This window comes from Podarcis filfolensis (genome assembly GCF_964270895.1).
Source record: "Podarcis filfolensis genome assembly, chromosome: 5".
Lineage (NCBI taxonomy): Eukaryota > Metazoa > Chordata > Lepidosauria > Squamata > Lacertidae > Podarcis > Podarcis filfolensis.
This window is the reverse complement of record NC_139608.1, coordinates 33969488-33989120: the sequence shown is the minus strand read 5'-3', so window position 1 is coordinate 33989120 and position 19633 is coordinate 33969488. Positions and strand designations below refer to the sequence as shown.

General features: G+C 43.0%; 1 protein-coding gene across 8 annotated transcripts in view; it reads left to right on the top strand.

The window, feature by feature from the left end:
• ST6GAL1 (ST6 beta-galactoside alpha-2,6-sialyltransferase 1) overlaps nucleotides 1-19633 on the top strand; it is a 120744-nt gene that overhangs the window by 55229 nt on the left and 45882 nt on the right. The window contains exon 1 of one of the 8 annotated variants that reach the window (XM_083613854.1): nucleotides 4987-5562. The exons of 6 other annotated variants lie outside the window; for them this stretch is intronic. The gene's annotated coding sequence lies outside the window, so the exon portion shown is untranslated. Of the gene's footprint in view, nucleotides 1-4986; nucleotides 5563-19633 lie in introns of those variants that run through there. One more of the 8 variants, XM_083613860.1, reaches the window with a different exon arrangement.

The window sequence follows — 19633 nt, the reverse complement described above, 5'->3', positions numbered from 1 at the left end:
AAGCCCTTTCCAGTTCAGCCAGTATTTTTCCACTTGCAGCCATTCTTGTAATGTCCCAGAGCCCCCTCTAGAGGAGTTCTGGTTACTTAGTATTCCTTCCAGTTCCAATCCAAAAGTCAAATTAACTTTTCCTCTTTATTTTCAACAATTTATTCCCTGAATGCAACAAATATAACCAGCAAAGGCAACAGAAACAAAGTTCTCTTTTTCCCCCAGCTTTGACAGCTAGTTTGACAGCTGTCAAAATCTTCTAAGTCTCTTCAACAGGCTCTCTCACGGATCGCTCCCGGGTCCTGGGGGGGGGGTGACGGTTCCACTCTCAAAATTAACTCTTATCCTCCAGCAAATTCACTTATACTGCCAAAACGTGAAATTAATTACTTTTATCCTCTCCAGAAGAAGGTGTTCTCTCAACCTTAGTTATCTAGTCCTTGCTTTAAAATGTTTACAGGACGGGGAGACAGACTTCCTCTTTGCGCCTTCCCCGCTCGTGCCAAATCCGAAAAAGAAATTTAAAGTCCAATTTCCGTATTACTCACGGGTTGTTACTTTTAGTCCAAATGTTCAAAGGAAGAAGTCAGCGCTCTCCGACCATGGCATGCGGCTTCACTCCGTAGGGGAAGCAGTCGACTCACAGCACCGCGCCGCTCCCTGTCCCCCGTTCCGAAGCCTTTAAAAAGGCTCCTTCACGGGTCGGGGGGGCGCAAATGGTGCCCGCCGAGACACCAGGTCCACAGGCTTCAGCGCCTGTGGTTTCTGAGGGTCCCCGCGTCGCCGCCGCGGCAGGACCCGTCCCCTACTGAGCAGATTCCCTCCGGAGCTCGGAGGGAATCCGCCATTAGTCGATCGCGCTAACCCGGAAGTTCCTATAAATGCATCAGTTTGTAAACAATGATAAAAGGACTGCACCAAGTTAGTAAATGATTATTCTTTTCTTAGTAGAACTTTTCATTTTGCCTCCACTTTAGACCATGGGTCATAAAGACGTATGCCTCTTAGACTATTCTCATTAAGAGTTAATTTCGCACTCTTAGGTAGGAATCCTGGGAACTGGTATTGATTACTGAGAGTTCTTTGTTGCGATTTCCTGGTTTCAGCTAACATAGATGCTACTATACACAGCTATTTTAATTACAGTTCTCTTTTGGGAGAGGTCTGGTGTCGTAATTCTCAGCATATTGCCTCTAGTATGCTTTTGTCAATACAACTAATTTTCAAATGTGGATTTTATTGCATGGTATGCTAGTATGCCCTGTTTTGTCTGTTTCTTTCCTGGGTGGGGGGACATGTTTCTTGCTATATGTTTTCCTTTTTGAAATATCATTGATGTCTGATTTGTATTGTGCAATCTGTCATTGTTGGTTTGTTTGATTGTATTATAAAATCTCAATAAAGCAGCAAGGGACTTTAACCCCCCCCCCAAATCATGATAGTTAATTTGGCAAGCATTTAAGGTTCTTGTGTTGATGTACAACACCCTGAACACCTTGGGCCCAAGATACCATAAGGATCTCCTGTGTCCATATATCCCAGATAATATGGAAGAGGTGTTGTTGACTCCATGGGGTCCCATTTTAAACATTTAGAACTGCATATTCTTCCATACTCTAATTTTTATATCAATCCATATTGTCTATGATAATTGTAACACCACAAATGAAATCAAAATCCTGCTAATGTTTCCTACTGCTTACAGTGGTCTCCTAAATAACTTATAAATTTCTTTTATGAAGTTTTTGGCCTCTTGGTTTCTGAGTTTTCCAGTAAGTTTTGCCATCTCGGCATAGTCCATCAGCTTGGTTTGCCATTTCTCTCTGGTAGGGACTTTGTCTTCTTTCCAGCTTTGGGCTAGTAACATCTGGGCGGCTGTTGTTCCATGAATACATGAAATACATGAAAAGTATTTTCTGCTCCTTTGGAATATTGGTACCTGTAATTCCTAATAAAAAAGCTTCTGGTTTCTTAACAAAGGTTATTTTAAACATCCCTCCCCCCCATTTCATTATATATCATCTCCCAGAAAGCTTTTATTACCTTACAAGTCCACCACATATGATAAAAGGTACCTTCTTTTTCTTTACTTTTCCAGCAGATATTTGTACTTGTCCTATATATTTTTTCCTCAACTTAGTAGGAGTCAAATACCACCAGTACATCATTTTCATATAGTTTTCTTTCAGTGTATAGAAATTTCACGTCTGTTTTCCATAACCTTTCCCAATCTGCCATCTGAATATTATGTCCCAAATATTTTGCCCAGTGTATCATTACCAACTTGACCTGTTCATCTTTTGTGTGCCATTCTAAGAGCAAACTGTACATTTTCAACAATAATTTAGCATTATTTTCTAACAAATCTTTTTGAAATCTTGATATCTCATGACTAAAACCTTTGTTCTTATCTGTCTTAAAAATATCATTTAGTTGGTGAAACTGTAACCTATTAGTTGTCCCCTGTGTTAAAGAGGCCCACTGACCTCAAGTAAAAGTCATGCATTTAGTGTCTCCAGCCCTGTGCTGTGGAACAGTACTCCACAAGACATTCGGCAGGCACTCTCGCTTTTGACTTTCAGCCATCTCTTGAAGACCTTTTTTCGCTGACAAGACTTTGCTGACCTTTTTAAATTTTATTTCTGATTAGCCAGTTACTTGCATTTTATTTCTGATTAGCCAGTTATTTTTTAAATTGGTATTTTATGTCTTAACATTGTACATGATGATGTCATAATATGACATAATATGGCGGTATAGATTGATTGATTGATTGATTGGGTGGGTGTTCAGTGTCTATTACTGATCTTCAACTGGTGGGATGGGACCCACTAGTGGTAGGGAACCACTAGTGGATCACGGCCTGATCTAAGATGGATCTCAGTGAACACTATATGGCTTCTGAAACATGGACCACTTATAAACGCCATCTCCAACTCCTCAAAAGATTCCATCAACGGTGTCTCCGAAATTTTTTACACATCACTTGGGAAGACAGGCGAAATAATACCAGTGTGCTGGAAGAAGCAAAGATCACCAGTGTTGAAGCAATGATTCTTCAACATCAACTTCGTTGGATGGTCATGTTGTGCGGATGCCTGATGATCGTCTTCCAAAGCAACTACTCTATTCCGAACTTAAAAATGGAAAGCATAATGCTGGTGGTCAACAAAAGAGATTTAAAGACTGTCTCAAGCGAAAAACACCAACAATTGGGAAACACTTGCCTGCGAGCGCTCCAATTGGAGAACAGCCTTTACCAAAGGTGTCATGGGCTTTGAAGACACTTGAGCTTATGACGCAAAGGAGAAATGTTCTAAGAGGAAGGCACGCTTGGCAAATCCACACCATGATCAACTCCCGCCTGGAAACCAATGTCCGCACTGTGGAAGGACATGTGGATCCAGAATTGGCCTCCACAGTCTCACTGTTAAAACTGTTTTTTTTCCTTCTAGTAGCACCTTAAAGACCAACTAAGTTAGTTCTTGGTATGAGCTTTCGTGTGCATGCACACTTCTTCAGATGCATGCACATGAAAGCTCACACCAAGAACTAACTTAGTTGGTCTTTAAGGTGCTACTAGAAGGAAAAAAAAAATTTTTGACTATGGCAGACCAACACGGCTACCCATCTGTAACTGTTAAAACTGTGTTATGGAAGGCAATCTTACTCGGCTATGAGTGATCGCCAAAGAAGAAGAAAAAGATGATATGGCAAGATACTGAGACATGGGTCCCCAAATGCATGTCTGGGTTAAAAGTGGGTCTTTGGGTTGGAAAAGGCTGAAGATACCTGATCTACATTACTTTAAGCATGGGACAGATTCCATGTCTAGTGGTATTAACAGAAAGATTTTGTCTGTATTTGGAGTTCAGGCCCAGTGGGCGGTGCAATTTTCCACAGTTCAAAGAAGGAAAACCACAAAGGTCCCCTGCTGAAGCTTCCATAGTTTTTGGTTGTGATTTGAGGGTGGTGTTGCAATGAGCACCACTTATCTCAGTATCTGTGGTTTGCCCATTTGTACTGCACTTCCTTGTGCATGGAAGAAAAAAGAACAAGGAAGCAAATTTTAAGTTAGTTTCTGCCAGTTGGTTCTGCGGGCTTCCTAGCAGGGTTCAAGATGCTCAGTTTCAAATTCCTTTTGTTTTGATGTTAACAGATCCTTAGGTAATGCCCAGGCATAGCAGGCCATGAACAAAAGAAAAGGGGTGGGGGGGCAGTGTTCGAAACTCCCATTGTTCTAGGTGCGTTTTGTGACAGGGAATTTCATTAGCGCAAGCTGTTTCTGAGCTCTGGGCACAGTACTGCGCCTAAGATTTCAGATTAAAACTGCAGAGTGGAAGGAAAGGAAGACCTTTTTCTGCCTCCCCACTTCTAACTACTCTCTGAAGACTGAAGAAGAGACCCTCTTAAGAATATTAGGGGGGTGGGCAGGGGAAGGACCAGACCATGTGAAAAATGAACATAATATGTTAGCTGCAGTTCATTCATTTTCAGCTTTGTACTCTTGTCTAGTGCACCTAGACATTCTGTTGTTGCGCCCATAACCTAGGTTTAAGGTCCATTTAGCTCCTAGCTTCCATATCTCAGTTTCTAACACTGGGGGTGGGGGTGGGGAGCTGTCAGAAAGAAACTACAGCTGCTTTTGGCTTACGGCTCTTTTGGATTGGATGTGGCTGCACTAGTAATAGCTTAATGGTTTTCTGTTTAACTATAATTAACCTGACAGCAGGGTTTGAATATTGCATTCAGGAGAATTGTGCTGGCTTGGCGTTTATAGTACGGGAACAAACAATTAGTTCCCCATAAGTAAAATGTTAAGTCAAAATGTTTATTTATAAAGGTAAATATGGTGGGCTGCTCTGTCTCCCTAAAAAGAGGGTGGGAGTGGAGGGAAAAAAAGAGAATAGAAAACTCCACACATGTCACCATTTAAGAGTGTCCACAATGTAGGTTAAAGTGTTCCTTGAAACTATCTGTTGTCATGTAGGAAGCACGGCAATGTATGTGCAATTTCATGCCTCTCTGATCTTAAGAGAAGTCTTCAGCCGGATTCTGACTTCCCTCACCCCACCCGAATCATTTTGGCAAAAGAAAATCCTTTGCAGGCAGGATTGAAGCCACACCTACAGAAGAAGATCCTTTTTCACTGCTGGCTGTGATTCAGGCTGGTGATGTGAAGGGATATTTGCAGGGAAGCCCCACTTACAGCTGCGTTAGGAAATGCCCAGTGGGAAATTCTGTAGCGCAGCTGATGGCTGTAGGCTTCTTGTTGCTGCTGATTGGTGCTGACAGAATCACCGGGAGCACTTTGAGTGGGTTTCCACTGGCCCCATTTGGCACCAGGTGTGGGCAGGTGGGTATGATTTGGGGAAATTAAGCCAGCGGACTGAACGTTCCCCACCCCTTCCAGAAGTTTTCGACCAGGAGGGTTGGGAGTGCACAGTGCAGCTCCTTGCTTCAGTGTGTATGAGGGCAACAAAGTCCTGAGGTGCTCCACTCATCGGTCCTGGATCTTCCAGTGTGATTGACGTTTCCCAGCAAGGACACAGACTGGAGTGGCTAAGTAAGGTGAGTATCAGAAGGAACCCTGAGGACATTTCAAGAAGTACCAGTGTTGATGAATACTAGCGAAAAAGCAACTTGGCAGCAATCTAATAGCTGTTTCAGCAACATCACTAGGAAAAGCATACAGTGGTACCTCGGTTTTCGAGCCTCGCTGTTGATGAACATTTCGGTTTACGAATGCTATAAAACTGGAAGTAAATGCTTTGGTTTTCAAACACGCCTCAGAAGTCGAACATGCCATGTGGCTTCCACTGAGTGCAAGATCCTGAGACTTTCGGTTTCCGGACGTTTCAGAACTGGGTCTTCCGGAACGGATTACACTCAAAAACCGAGTTAACACTGTATATGGAAATGCTTGCTTGAATACTTTTATGTACCTTTTGGAAGTTATAAAAGAGAGCGTTGGGTTGGCTAGATTTCTTCTGCTAGAGTCTTAAAAACCCTGACTCCTGGCCCACTATTCTGGTGGATTAATTTCTCTCCAAACCAAGCTGCAAAGGTGTCTGTCTCTTCTTGATCCTTCTATATCACAAATGTCTTTTTATTTGAGGACTGTGGGGTGGGGTGGGGGATTGAGTTAGAGAGCTCCATGCAGGAGATCCCCTTCATGTGATACTAATCCTTTTCTGTCTGGATTTCCCAGTCCGGCATGTGTTATGCCTCTACCCCCTTCATCACCAGGGAGTTAACAGCTTTAGGGCTCCAGCGCTATAGCAACATTCCAGTCAGTGAGCCGTCTGCCTGAATGACCTCAGCATGTGGAAGAATGGTTGTATTCTCAGTTATTATGTTGGGACTGCTTTGGAGGGATGTGTAGCGAGGAAGAGGGAATGGAGAAGAAGCTAGAAATAGATGCCCAGTGCCAGAATCCTCTCTCAAGTATAAACAGCTACCCTGTTTTTACAGCCGCTTCATAAGACACACACTCCAGCAAGGCTTGCCCTTTGGACTTGAGCGACTATGACTTAAGATTTAGGTGCTGTTCTTTTAGAAAGGCTTTAGGTTAGTATGTCAAGCTTTTCTAGACAATTGCTTTATTGTGTACTGTTGTTTCTCGGTTGTGACAGCAGATTGAAATTTCTTGCCCACCCCCCAGGCCAAGCAAGTCTGTTGTGGGAAAATTAGACCTCCATGACACTGGAAGATGCAGTATTATTATTTTTAATCAGCGGAAACATATTATTTCCCTCTTGCCCACTTCTAGTACTGTTTGGAGTGCTGCACAGGATGTGGCATTGCAAATATTATGGGCATCTGTTGGTTAGTGTCAGTGACATCTCTGGCGATCTGTGACACACTTGGCATTTATCACACCATTGAGAGAAAATGGAAAATGGAAAAGGCCAGTTGCATGGGCTGTGGAGAATCAGTGACTCACAAAAGCATAAAAATATCATTCTGGCGAAGTCTAGGCAGTTGCGTTCTCAACTTAGCATGGGAATCTAATCTGTACCGAAAATACTTTGCAGTGCAAGATGTATTATTACTGCACACCAGTTGGTATTTCCTTCTGGCCTCCACCCTCATTTCTTACAGAAATCCTATGTTGTATACCCAGTCTTTATCAAATATTATGCATCAAGCTTCTTGTTCATTAAATGAAGGTGGTCAAAGAAGGCATTCATCTAAATTCTCCTTGAGATGCTTAGAGTTACCCAAGTAGCTTTCTGGCATTTGGAAATTCCTGTACTTTTTCAAGCCACTGCCATGGAAGTGAGGCATAGTGGAGTCAATCTGTTCTGCTCTTCTATGTCAATCCAGCCTTCTCTGAGCGAGGGAGTGTGGGCAGGAGAAAGAGGAGCCTTCTCCTTCTGTATCCTATTCTGGTTTACTCCATATCTGAGGTGTGTGGGAAGACGCACTGAATGAAACATACCATCATGATACTGGGTTAGGAAACATAACAGATTGATTGGGCGGTGGGTGGGCGAGCTATGGGATCCTGAGGTTTAAATGTGTTCCAAGAGAGAGAGAAAGTCACACAAAGGTATTGCTAAATAGATGCATTATGTTCCTGTTTTCTACTAAACAACAGATGAGCAAACTCATTTAAGGGTAGGAAGGACAGCTCCAAACACTATGCACTATGAATAATAATATGAGAAACCCAAGTGCCATTATGCCTTATTACTTTTTATATAAAAAAGAAGGAAGTAATTATATAAGTAGACTATAAGTATACCTATATAATGGGATAATTTACCAGTTCCGCACAACTTAAGATAGTCTGTCTGGAACAGTGACTTAACTGGACCAAGGTGGAGAGTGCTGTTTTGACTTCTCACAACCAGTGCAAATAAGATTGTAGTGGAAACTCTGTGAGCACCTTTTCGTTTCCTCGAGTTTGCTAATATCAGAACTTGAAACATCCCTGACGTAGGGTTCAGTCCTTAGTTCCCCGCTGTCTTCTGTTTTATCAGGTCTGGTGGATGTTGTCTCTGTCTCCTTGCCCTTGCTTCTGCAAACTGGTGTCTTCCATAAGCCTCTTTGACCAGGGCTGTTAATGTTTAGGAATGATAGAAGTTGCAGTCTGGAGAACACTGGGTTGGAGAAATTCATACTATGAAGGCCTATCTAAACAGTACAGTTTTCAGAAGACAGAAGGCAGAGATGGTTCCTGCCAAACCTCAACTGGTAAGGAGTTCTACAAGGCAGGGCCTACCACACTAAAGACTCAGTCTCTAGTGAAGGCCAAGCAAACCTCAAGGGCATGAGGAACCGCCAAAAGTGACCCACCAGGTTCTCAGTGATTGAGGTGGACTATAAGGGATCAAATGGTCCTTAAGTGACTTTGGGCCCATGTTGTTTAGGGCTTTGTGAATTAACACAAGAACTCTGAACTTGGTCTGGCAGCAAATTGGCAACCAGTGCATGACAGGAACACCTGAAGGACCACAAGTCCCCCAAATCTGCTGTAGAGGGAGTACAACTTTCTTCCCAGAATACAGCTTGCCCACAGCACATCCTTCTTAAATTGATTGCCCTTCAGTTGATTGGTCCAGATCCTGTCCATTACTGATCTCAGACACCCGTTCAGCACTTTTACTGCCTCACCTGAATCTCATGAAAAGGAGAAACAGAGCTGGGTGTTGGTGATAAAATACAAAAGGCACCTCATCCAACACAAACCCTCTGGATGACATGACTCGGCAGCTTAATGTCAATGACAAACAGCACTGGAGTCAGAAGGAAAATATGAGGGGACGCCGTAACATAAATGTCTTGATGTTGTGCTGTAATCTCCCAGAACCATATTTTGAAAGTTTTTTTTTCCAGGTAGGAACCCTCAGTCCTGCAGCTCATTCTCTCCAGAAAAAGGGCAGGACTCAAACCAATAGCTCTTCAATTTACAAGAAAGGAGACTAAACAGCAGGAAGAACTTTCTGACAGTAAGAGCTGTTTAACAGTTGAATGGTCTCCCTCTGGAGGTTGGGTGGCCATATGTCATGGATGCTTCAGCTGAGATTCCTGCCTAGCAGGGGGTTGAAATAGATGACCCTGGGATCCCTTTCCAACACAGTTTTATGATTCTTTGTGAGTGCATGTAGAAACTAGTCTATTGTACAAAGGTAAAATGTACGCTTGTTGCTCTGCCCATTTTTGCCTCTGGTCCTGCCTACCACTGGGATATAGACCTTTGGAAGATCACCCAGGTGGAAATGTGACCCTCAGCCTGAAAAACCCTGCTCTAGGCCTATCCAGGTGTTATTTAAATGGGTACCTCATCACACCTGGGTTGGGTGAGAGTGCTAGCCCCATTCTTTTTTCTGTTGCCTTCCATGAGTCTACAGGTCCATATCGGATCCCCATATATTCTGGAAGTTAGAGAAGTTTTTAATGTCTGGTGTTTTATCGCTTTTTTATTTTTTTATTTATTTTCAATGCAAAATTACAACAAAAATTAACAAACATTATTCCAAAATAAAACAGTACAAACAAGAAAAAACAAAACAAAAACAAAACACAAGAGAAAAAAGAACACACAAAACAAAACAAAAACACACATCTACAAATAAAACAATAGCATCATTCTAATCTAGTCATTACATACATATGCACATATTGACTTCCTTCCTTTGTTCTAAGACCTCAAAATTTTTACTCTTTCTAAGTTGTTGTGTCTGATATAGATTACCTCTATCTTTATACTTTTTATGCCATTTTTCTCTTTTTTTAACCCTGCAAAGCATCATTCATTACATACTGATATGCTTTTATCGCTTTATTATTATTATCATTCATTTTGTTGGGAGCCACTCAGAGCGGCTGGGGAAACCCAGCCAGATGGGCGGGGTATAAATAATAAATTATTATTATTATTATTATTATTATTATTATTATTATTATTATTAACTCTAAAGCAAAAACAGGCACCAAGAAGGCAGCAGATTTAACCCACTTTTCCCTGCAAGAGCAGCCCTGCAATCTTCTAACACTGTACAACTTCAGTTTTCATCGACATCAGGTCACCAATCTATCATCAGATTGTGTTGTTGTTTAGTCGTTTAGTCGTGTCCAACTCTTCGTGACCCCATGGACCAGAGCCCGCCAGGCACTTCTGTCTTCCACTGCCTCCCACAGTTTAGTCAAACTCATGCTGGTAGCTTTGAGAACACTATCCAACCATCTCGTCCTCTGTCGTCCCCTTCTCCTTGTGCCCTCCATCTTTTCCAACATCAGGGTCTTTTCCAGGGAGTCTTCTCTTCTCATGAGGTGGCCAAAGTACTGGAGCCTTAGCTTCAGGATCTGTCCTTCCAGTGAGCACTCAGGGCTGATTTCCTTAAGAATGGATAGGTTTGATCTTCTTGCAGTCCATGGGACTCTCAAGAGTCTCCTCCAGCACCATAATTCAAAAGCATCAATTCTTCGGCGATCAGCCTTCTTTCATAGTGGAGAGTTTTGACCAAACGTGATCTACCTGGAGGAGGAACCAGCAAGCCACTCCAGTATCCCTGCCAAGAAAACTGCATGGACAAAGACAACAGGCATCATCAGATTAGCAAATGAAATTTAGAGGCGCTGTAGTTGAAATAAGTTTTCAATGGCTTGAATGAACAGATTGTCCCTGGTAATCACACTTTCAGAACAGTTGGTGTTCCTGCATTGTAGGGGCTTGAACTAGATGCCCCTTGGCATCCCAACTCTATGATTCTGTGGTGGTATCAAAAGCCACAGAGAACTCCAGGAGAATAAGCAGAGTTGCTTACCCCTTGTCCCTTTTCTCAGCATCGTTCATTGGGCTCATCTAAATAGTTTCTGTGCCAAAACCAGGCCTGAAACCAGATTGAGATAGGTCTGGTATGCTCATTCTAGTCCTAAAAAAAGAAATATGCAAAATGAGAGGTGACTCATAAAGTTGAAAAAAAATTCAAGGTCCATCTGGTCTTATTCTTTCCCCTTTCATAAGGCAGTGTCATCTTCACTCAGCTACACATTTACACCTGCCAGTATGTCAGCCCACAGAATATCACAGTAACTAACACTGTTACTGTTGTGGAAGTTAGCTTATTTTATATTTATGCTGTAGTGGAGGAAGTATGAGGAGACAGCTCAGAGAACAAAGAAGGCTTAGATATAGTCCTCCTGAAACACTGGAGTTAATATTTTGCTTTCATTCTGCTATTGGTTGATGTGGGTAGTGGATATAAAGTTTCCATCTGACTCTGCTTTTCTTGAAATTGTTGATGCTGCAGATGGTGATCTCTGTATCAGCATCCCTCAGTAACTGTCACTCAGTTTGTAAGGTGTCTTTCACCGCAAGAAGCATTGAACCGGAGAAAAATAAAACTTGTTCCTCTTTTTTCATTTCTTAAAATGAACCACAAGAACTTCAGCTCACTTACAATAAATAAACAACACCGAGACCTTGGGAAACTTCTTTTGTAGGTAAATTGGAATATCACACAAAAAGCAGCGCAGGACTTCTCTGCTGAAGCAGAGATGTGTTGGGAATGGTGTGCGAGTCAGTGAGAGATTTCCAGCCGAATTGAAAGAACTAAATATTTATTATTCCTGGAGCAAAGAGAAGATCTGCATCCTGTCACAGTGCTCAACTTTTTGATGACCACTCAATATGCAGCAAGGGAGGGGGAAAAAAGTTGTTTCCCTAACTCAGTTGAAATTTAAAGTGCCAGTAGCTTGAAAACAGAACCCTCATCGCTGGGAGAGAGGTTTATCTTAAATTCCTCACTTTCATCCTGCATTTGTGTATATAAGAGTATGCCTGTTCAAGTTCAAGAAAATGCAGGTAGTAAAAAGAGTGCAGCTCCAGTATTTGGTTGAGCACAAGTGCTCAGATTCCTTACTTGTGCCATTCCTTTCCAGGCATGGCAAACTTGGCCCTCCAGCTGTTTTGGGACTACATTTCCCATAATCCCTGATCACTGGTCTGTTAGCTTGGGATGATGGGAGTTGTAGTCCCAAAACTGCTGGAGGGCCAAGTTTGGCCATGCCTGCTTTAAACCAAGTTGCAATGCAAGCTGTTGAAGCATTTCTGTGGCTAATAAGGAAGGAGCAAAAATAGGCAGTTTCACTGCCTGCCTCTCTGTCACCCTAAAAATGGGTACAGGATGTCCGAAGGAAAAGGAAGGAGCAAAGGCTTGATAAAATGCTACATTTTTAAAGGAACCCATGGAAGCAAAAAGCCCACCATGTCAGCCCGTCGTTTTGTCACTCTATACAACGGCAAGTGGATAGTTCCAAAATGGGATTGCTACCTCTTGGACCAATCGGGAGATATTCAGAAGCAAGGTATGAAAAGTGGGGGAAATAGAAATTCTTAATTCAGAGATGTTTATGCACTTCATTGAAGTTCTGCTTTTAAAGACAGGACAAGAAAAGAAATACTTCTTCTAAGAAATGTACAAAGAGGACTACTGTTAGCTTTCAATTTCATGTCAGTGTTTTTTCTGTGGATTGCAAAGCTGACTGCTAATTGTGCTGTTACCTTGCCGTTGGAGAGTCTTATTCACTTCAGTGAATCTGTTCAGTTCCGTGAAGGAAGGCCGGACACGAAGAACATTCAGCACTTCTACTGACCAGCATAACTGATTTTTGTTTCATTGCTATCTGATTATGCAGGTGGTAATGGAACACAGTTTAAAAGGTCTGTCAGATTCTCTAAAAGAGCCAAGGGCAACAAAACAAATCTAGTTTCCTGCATGGAAAAAATACAAGAGTGTTTATTCTGACTTTACTTTGCTTCACAGTGAAAGTCAGCATTATGAAATCATGGGTGAAAGCCAACAAACATTCATCATCCTCTGAGTGGACCCACTGAAATCAACAAAAACTATTGGGTCTGCTCTGAATATGACTTAGTTGGATACCTTTCACAGCCGAAAAAAACAGAGCAACAGAAGAGCCTTGCTGGATCCGACCAAAGTCTTTATCTAGTCCAGCATACATTTCCCACAGGGGCCAAGTAGAAGTAGATGTCACAAACAGAACAAGAGCTCTCTCCTGCTGTTGTTTCCTGGGAAATGGTATTCGTAGAGACAGCATATACACATCAGGACAAGTAACTGTTAATATTTGTCTAATCCCCTTTTAAAGCTGTTGTGAGTTGGTGCCATCACCACATCTTGTGGGATCAAGTTCCACTGTTTAGCTGGGTGCCATGTGAAGAAGGACTTCCTTTCGTCTGTCATGTTTTAAAGTGTTTTCACAGTGAAAACAACCATTTGGTATTTTTGGACCACCAGAATTCGTGCTTGATGGCAGTCTGCTTCAACATTTCTCATTTGGCCTGAGTTTTTGTATTTTTTAAAGTGAAATGCTGAAAAAAAAGAAATAATTGTTACGGAAACTCCAGAATGTTATATATACATCTGTAGACATTACATTCCCATCCCCTAGGCTGTGTTGCAAAAAAACATGGATTTGGGAAGGGAATTTTTCACATCTCAGAATGGACTTGCTCTTTAATATGCAAACATATATAGGTATTGGTTCTGTATGTCAAACATGCTTACTCGGGGAAGGAAATTCTAGTTCCAGTAATAGCTTTTTAAAGTGAGGCAGAACCACATGGGCATGGAAAAACTCCAGAAAATGCCACATGACTGATAAGCAAAGTATACTGAATTCAAGCAGAGCACGTACTTGGGAGCCATAAGTGTGTGTGCTTGTTGCTGTTGGCTTGACCTTTTTCTAAGCTCTGTTGGTCATGCCTCCTGTTTTATTGCCAAAGGATCTTGTGTTACCTAGGAAATGGCCACTCCTGTGTGCAGCAGCATACTCTCCAATACAATTGCCCACATATCTCTTACTTCTCAGAACAGTAAAAATTGATGGCTGTTGAGACCGTTACAATGTTATTGTACCTTGTTTCCACAGCATTTCTTGTGAGGAGCAGTATTTTATGTTAATTAATAATTTTAAGAGGGCCAAAGGCATTGTAGTGTACATAGTAATTTATTGATTGATCTCAGTGCTGTCTCTGCTTTAAAAGTTTTTGTTCAACACACACACGCCGCATCACCACATTCCACAAAACCTATCAACAGTGAAAATAATGAAATAACTGTAGCCTCCAAATAAAATGAAGCTCTGTTCTGTACCTTCTGTTTTGAGAAAACAAACTACAGTGGTACCTCAGGTTACAGACTCCGCTAACCCAGAAATAGTACCTCGGGTTAAGAAATTTGCTTCAGGATGAGAACAGAAATCGTGTGACAGTGGTGCAGCGGCAGCAGGAGGCCCCATTAGCTAAAGTGGTGCTTCAGGTTAAGAACGGACCTCTGGAACGAATTAAGTACGTAACCAGAGGTACCACTGTATTATCTGTAATGATAGAGAGCTAGTGGTTTGGGTCTGATGCAATTGTGACAAAAGTATTCAGTTCTACTAAGTCCTGACATTTAGGGACGCGGGTGGCGCTGTGGTCTAAACCATAGAGCCTAGGGCTTGCCAATCAGAAGGTTGGCGGTTTGAATCCCCGCGACGGGGTGAGCTCCTGTTGTTCGGTCCCAGATCCTGCCAACCTAGCAGTTTGAAAGCACGCCAAAAGTGCAAGTAGATAAATAGGCACCACTCCAGTGGGAAGATAAACGGCGTTTCCATGCACTGCTCTGGTCTCACCAGAAGCGGCTTAGTCATGCTGGCCACATGACCTGGACGCTGTCTGCGGACAAACACTGGCTCCCTCTGCCTATAGAGCGAGATGAGCACGCAATCCTAGAGTCGTCCCTGACTGGACCTAATGGTCAGGGGTACTTTTACCTTTACCTTTAAGTCCTGACAGTGAAGTTGAGCGGAAAGAAGAAATGTCTGTTGAGCTTTCCCAGTAGTGAGAAATTCCAGGGATGCAGCGCTTACCCAGATTTAGTTTATTTTAGAAGGAGAGGAGGTCACTGGAGCTTTGGTGTTTTGTAATATTTGCACTTGTTTACAGATATACTTGTTAAACATAGGCAGAGGTGCACCAAAATCCCCCCTACCCCCCACCACAACTCCACAACCAACAGCCTGAATTGCTGCTAGCTTCCAAACCCCAAACTAGCTCTCAGTAACTCTGCTTCCTTTAGTCACACTCAGACTTCAGCCTGTCCCCTTCTTTTCTCCACAGATACCTAGATTACATCATCCTTAGCTTGGCAAGGAGTGGGTGTTTGTGTGTTTGTTTGTGCCCCAGTCAAAAGACTAAAGGAAGATGCCAGACAATTAGTTTCAATGCTCATCAGCTTTAATTCCCTGAACAAAAGGCAACTTTGTTATGGGATTATCAAGGAACTTTTGAGGTCATTCTGGCCTCATTAATGCTTTTCCACCCCAAACCATCACTCTTACACCATTCCCCCCCCCCCCGTTTTTTCAAGCCGGTGAGAAAGGAATGCTTATATGTCACATGTGATCCAGAAATTTCCCCTTGAAAAAAACTAACACCGTACTACTACTTTTCATTTGCATACCATTTTGACTCAAAGCCTAGAACAGCACATCTAGGTGCTTCCCCCACCCCTTCAGTACATACTTACCCATTCATTTCTAAAGCAGGTGTGGGCTTTACTTTCTATGTCAAAGAAACTCCACAGCGGAGGAGAGCCAAACCTGCGCCCTCCCCTCCATGCTTCTGTTTGGGGGTAGGTCTCAGCTGCTCTGCATGCAAACCGAACAATAGGTTGTTGCTGGGGAAATCCCATTCATCCCCCAGCTAATACAGTCATTGCAAGTTGGAGCGCTGTGTTAAAACCTGGATGCATAAGTGCTGGCAAAATACTCAAAAGGTGAAATTTCTGTCACAGTTTCTCGTTTTCTTTGTGTGTGGGATCCACTCGTGGGGGTGGGGACAGGGGGGATAAAAATCACTTTCCCCTTTCCCAAGGGCACCATTACAGGTTCACTGTGTGGAGTGCTCTGATGAGTGTTTGGACCATTGTTCCTGCAGTGAGTCTTAGATCCTTCCTCTACGCATTGGGCTGTAGAGCTTGCTGGCTGTTCAGTGGAATGGCATGGCAGCCCTTCCTGAGTCCAGGGTCACCAACATAGCACCCACGCGCTCCCTGGCTGCCCACAAAGACCTTCACTGGTGCCCCAGGGTAGGTGCCCCAGAGTCAAAAGTCTCTAGCCCTTCTAGAAGAACATAATGGGGCAAAATATGTAGATAGTACCTTACTGATTTTTGTAGAATGAAAGTGTGTTGTGCTGTGACCAACTTTTCCTGGTACTGAGGAACGCTCCCTGCTGCTGTTAGACACAAACAGCATGTGTATGTGTGTGTGTGTGTGTAAAAAATCATTATTGTCCTCCACAATCAGGACTAGCAGGACACAGCTGACTTCTCTTAGGGTTTTCCAGGGAGGCTGGCTGTCTAATTTTGGTTTACACCATGCCCCCATAGCAGCTATTTTGTGACTGGCAGCACCCTCTCAACATTCAACATGTGCCTACTGGTCCAAAAAGGTTAGTGCCCCCCTGCCCAAAGTGCTTGGTTGATCGTTGTTTGCAAATGCCTTGAGATACAAGTATCTGTCCTGACATTTATGGCTAGTTGATTCCCACAGCTACATGGTGGTCTGCACTGGCAAAGCAATGTGGTCTCTTCTGGCTGCCCATTTCTGCATTGTGCATGTAGGGAGCATATATACTGGGTACACTAGCATCAATGTGACATTAATATTGTTGCCACACATTGGCTGATGAGGTCCATGCATGGCTGATGTGTATTACCATTAGTTAGCAACCTCAGGATTGCTGGGTGGTGGCAAAGTTTGCAGGGATGCTGTGGGCATTTCAGTTAGTGCAGCAATTGTGCTTTTTGCTCCTGGCGAGTCTAACTATGTTATGGTAACCTTGGCGGAACCGTAGGGTTGACCTGCCAGTTTTTGTACAACAAAAAGAAAAAAGACATTTGTGATTTGATTTATTCTTCTTCTAGGCCTCTTTCCATTCAGATGAACCCCAAAAGGGCATACAAACAATGGCACAACAGTATACAGTGGTACCTCGGTTTAAGAACAGTCCGGTTTAAGAACGATTTCGTTTACAAACTGGAAATAGTGTCCCGGTTTGAGAACTTTACCTCAGTCTAAGAACAGAATCTGAACGGTGGAAGGGCACCAGCAGTGGGAGGCCTCATTTGGGAAAGCGTGCCTCGGTTTAAGAACAGTTTTGGTTTAAGAACGGACTTCTGGAACGGATTAAGTTCGTAAAGCAAGGTACCACTGTATTTATATGTTTGTCTACATTAGCCCTGCCAAGCATACCTATCAGTGGTAGTTAGGCTTTGGTTGAAAAACTGTCATTGTAGCATTCTAGACAATACTCCTTTTTTATTGTTTGTTTGTGCACTTTCAAGTTACAATTGGTTAAATTTGTTCCAGTTACATACACCATCTCCTATCCCATCTCGCCTAGACTTCCCAACCTATCTTTCCTTGACATCCTAGCCCAATCCCTTTGGTTTGCTGCAACTCCTAAAGTCCTCCACTCTTTCCCATCTCTATCTTTCGCTCTTTGTTTTGTTTGCTGGTGTTCATGTCTTTAACCCTACTTGTAGGGTAGGGTTATACTACTTCTTCTTAGATAACTCTTCTAGTTGTTCCCCCTTGCTTAAGACTATATTTCTCCTTGTATTTCTTATTTTGGCCGTCATAGTGGCCCAATTCTACATATTCTGTTAGTTTAAGCAACCACTGTTTTTTTGTCAGGATTTCCCTCTCCTTCCACATTTTAGCGTTTTGCTGCTGTTGCGTAAAGGAAAAGGTTTTTTTTTTACTTTATCTGGAATTTCCTGTCCTATTACAGCTAACAGGAATGCTTCTGGCTTCTTGGGAAAGGAATATTGAAGCATCTTCTTTAGTTCTTCATAAATCATTCCCCAGAATTGTTTTTTTGGGGGGGCAAGTTCGCATTGCCGCTACATAAGGATTAACGAACCCTCCTTATCTCAACATTTCCAACATATTGGATCCTTCTAGACAGTACTTCTGTGGCTGTAAGTCCTGACATTCTCCTTGGCTATTAAACTGGGATATCACTGCAAACTGCTGCGTTATCCATGGGAAGAAACTTCTTGAAATTTTAGAGAAGCTGTGGAGGGTAGCTACTGATGGGGGCAGCTGTGTAGTACTAGCATCTAAAATAAACAGCAATGCAGCCTCTGCAACCGCTGCAGAGCTCACATTCCTTATACCTATTCAATGGATGGAAGGATAATCTGTAGGTGAAGTGCTAAATTTCCCAAATGCTGAAGCCATTGCGGGGATGAGGAGAGAACCGTAATTTTGGGGAGAAGCCGAAATATTTGCAATCATAACTTTCTCGCTTTCTTATCAAATCTAAACTTTATGCTTTAACAACATAAAATGTGCCATAACTTAGCACAACTTGTGCTAATGCGATGTTTATACATAGCAATCATATGCATGTAAGGCTGACTGTTTAGTGGTGCTTCCCTGCCCCGCCCTCCAGCTAAGTGTGCATAGGATTGCTGCCTGAAAAACTATAAATGCCTCTGTATAATCCTATACATTGCAAGCCCAGGTGAGTTCAGTGGAAATGGCTTTCAGATAAGTATGAATATTCTGTGCAAGGAAAAGGAAACCAGATACAGGACATTTGCTTCTAGTATCTCCATACTAGATCAGAATTCACCAGAAAAATATATGGAACAATTCACAGGAAAAAGGACTCTGTGCACTCCTCGCATGCAAATGGCAGCAACCTCTAGTTGCAGAAATGCATTTTACATTTGAATGATGAACATGTCTACAATATACACAGGAACTGTCCTTTTCTAATGTGGCAGAAGGGGACGCGGGTGGCGTTGTGGGTTAAACCACAGAGCCTAGGACTTGCCGATCAGAAGGTCGGCAGTTCGAATCCCCACGACGGGGTGAGCTCCCGTTGTTCTGTCCCAGCTCCTGCCAACCTAGCAGTTTGAAAGCACGTCAAAGTGCAAGTAGATAAATAGGTACCACTCCGGTGGGAAGGTAAATGGCATTTCCGTGTGCTGCTCTGGTTCACCAGAAGCGGCTTAGTCATGCTGGCCACATGACCCGGAAGCTGTACGCCGGCTCCCTTGGCCAATAAAGCGAGATGAGCGCCGCAACCCCAGAGTCGGCCACTACTGGACCTAATGGTCAGGGGTCCCTTTACCTTTTAATGTGGTAGAACTCAGGGGGAGCTAATGTGATGCAGAGCTAGCTGGATGGGACAAAGGCCAGTGATGGGCTGATCCTGCATTGTAGGGGGTTGGACTAGATGACCCTCTAGTCCCTTCCAACTCTACAATTCTGTGCTAAGACTGCCAGGCAAAGGTAAGTGGGGCCCCTTCTTTGCTGGGTGCTAGTGGGTAGAGGCAGAGACAAGGTTTAGGGTCTCAACTTTGAATGACGTAGGTGGCGGAGAGGTCCTTGGAGTGGGTTATCAGCAAGAAGGAAGGGCAGAACTGCATGTGAGCTGGGAATGACAGCCCAAAAGTCATGTTGCAAAAAAAAAAAATAGTGGGCCACCCTAGCAAGTGAATATGAACTTGTGAGTCCCCATATCAAAACAAAACCTGGGAACTGCCACTGTAGACCATACTGATCTAGATGGCTCAGTGGTCTACCTCAGTTTAAGGCAGCTTCCT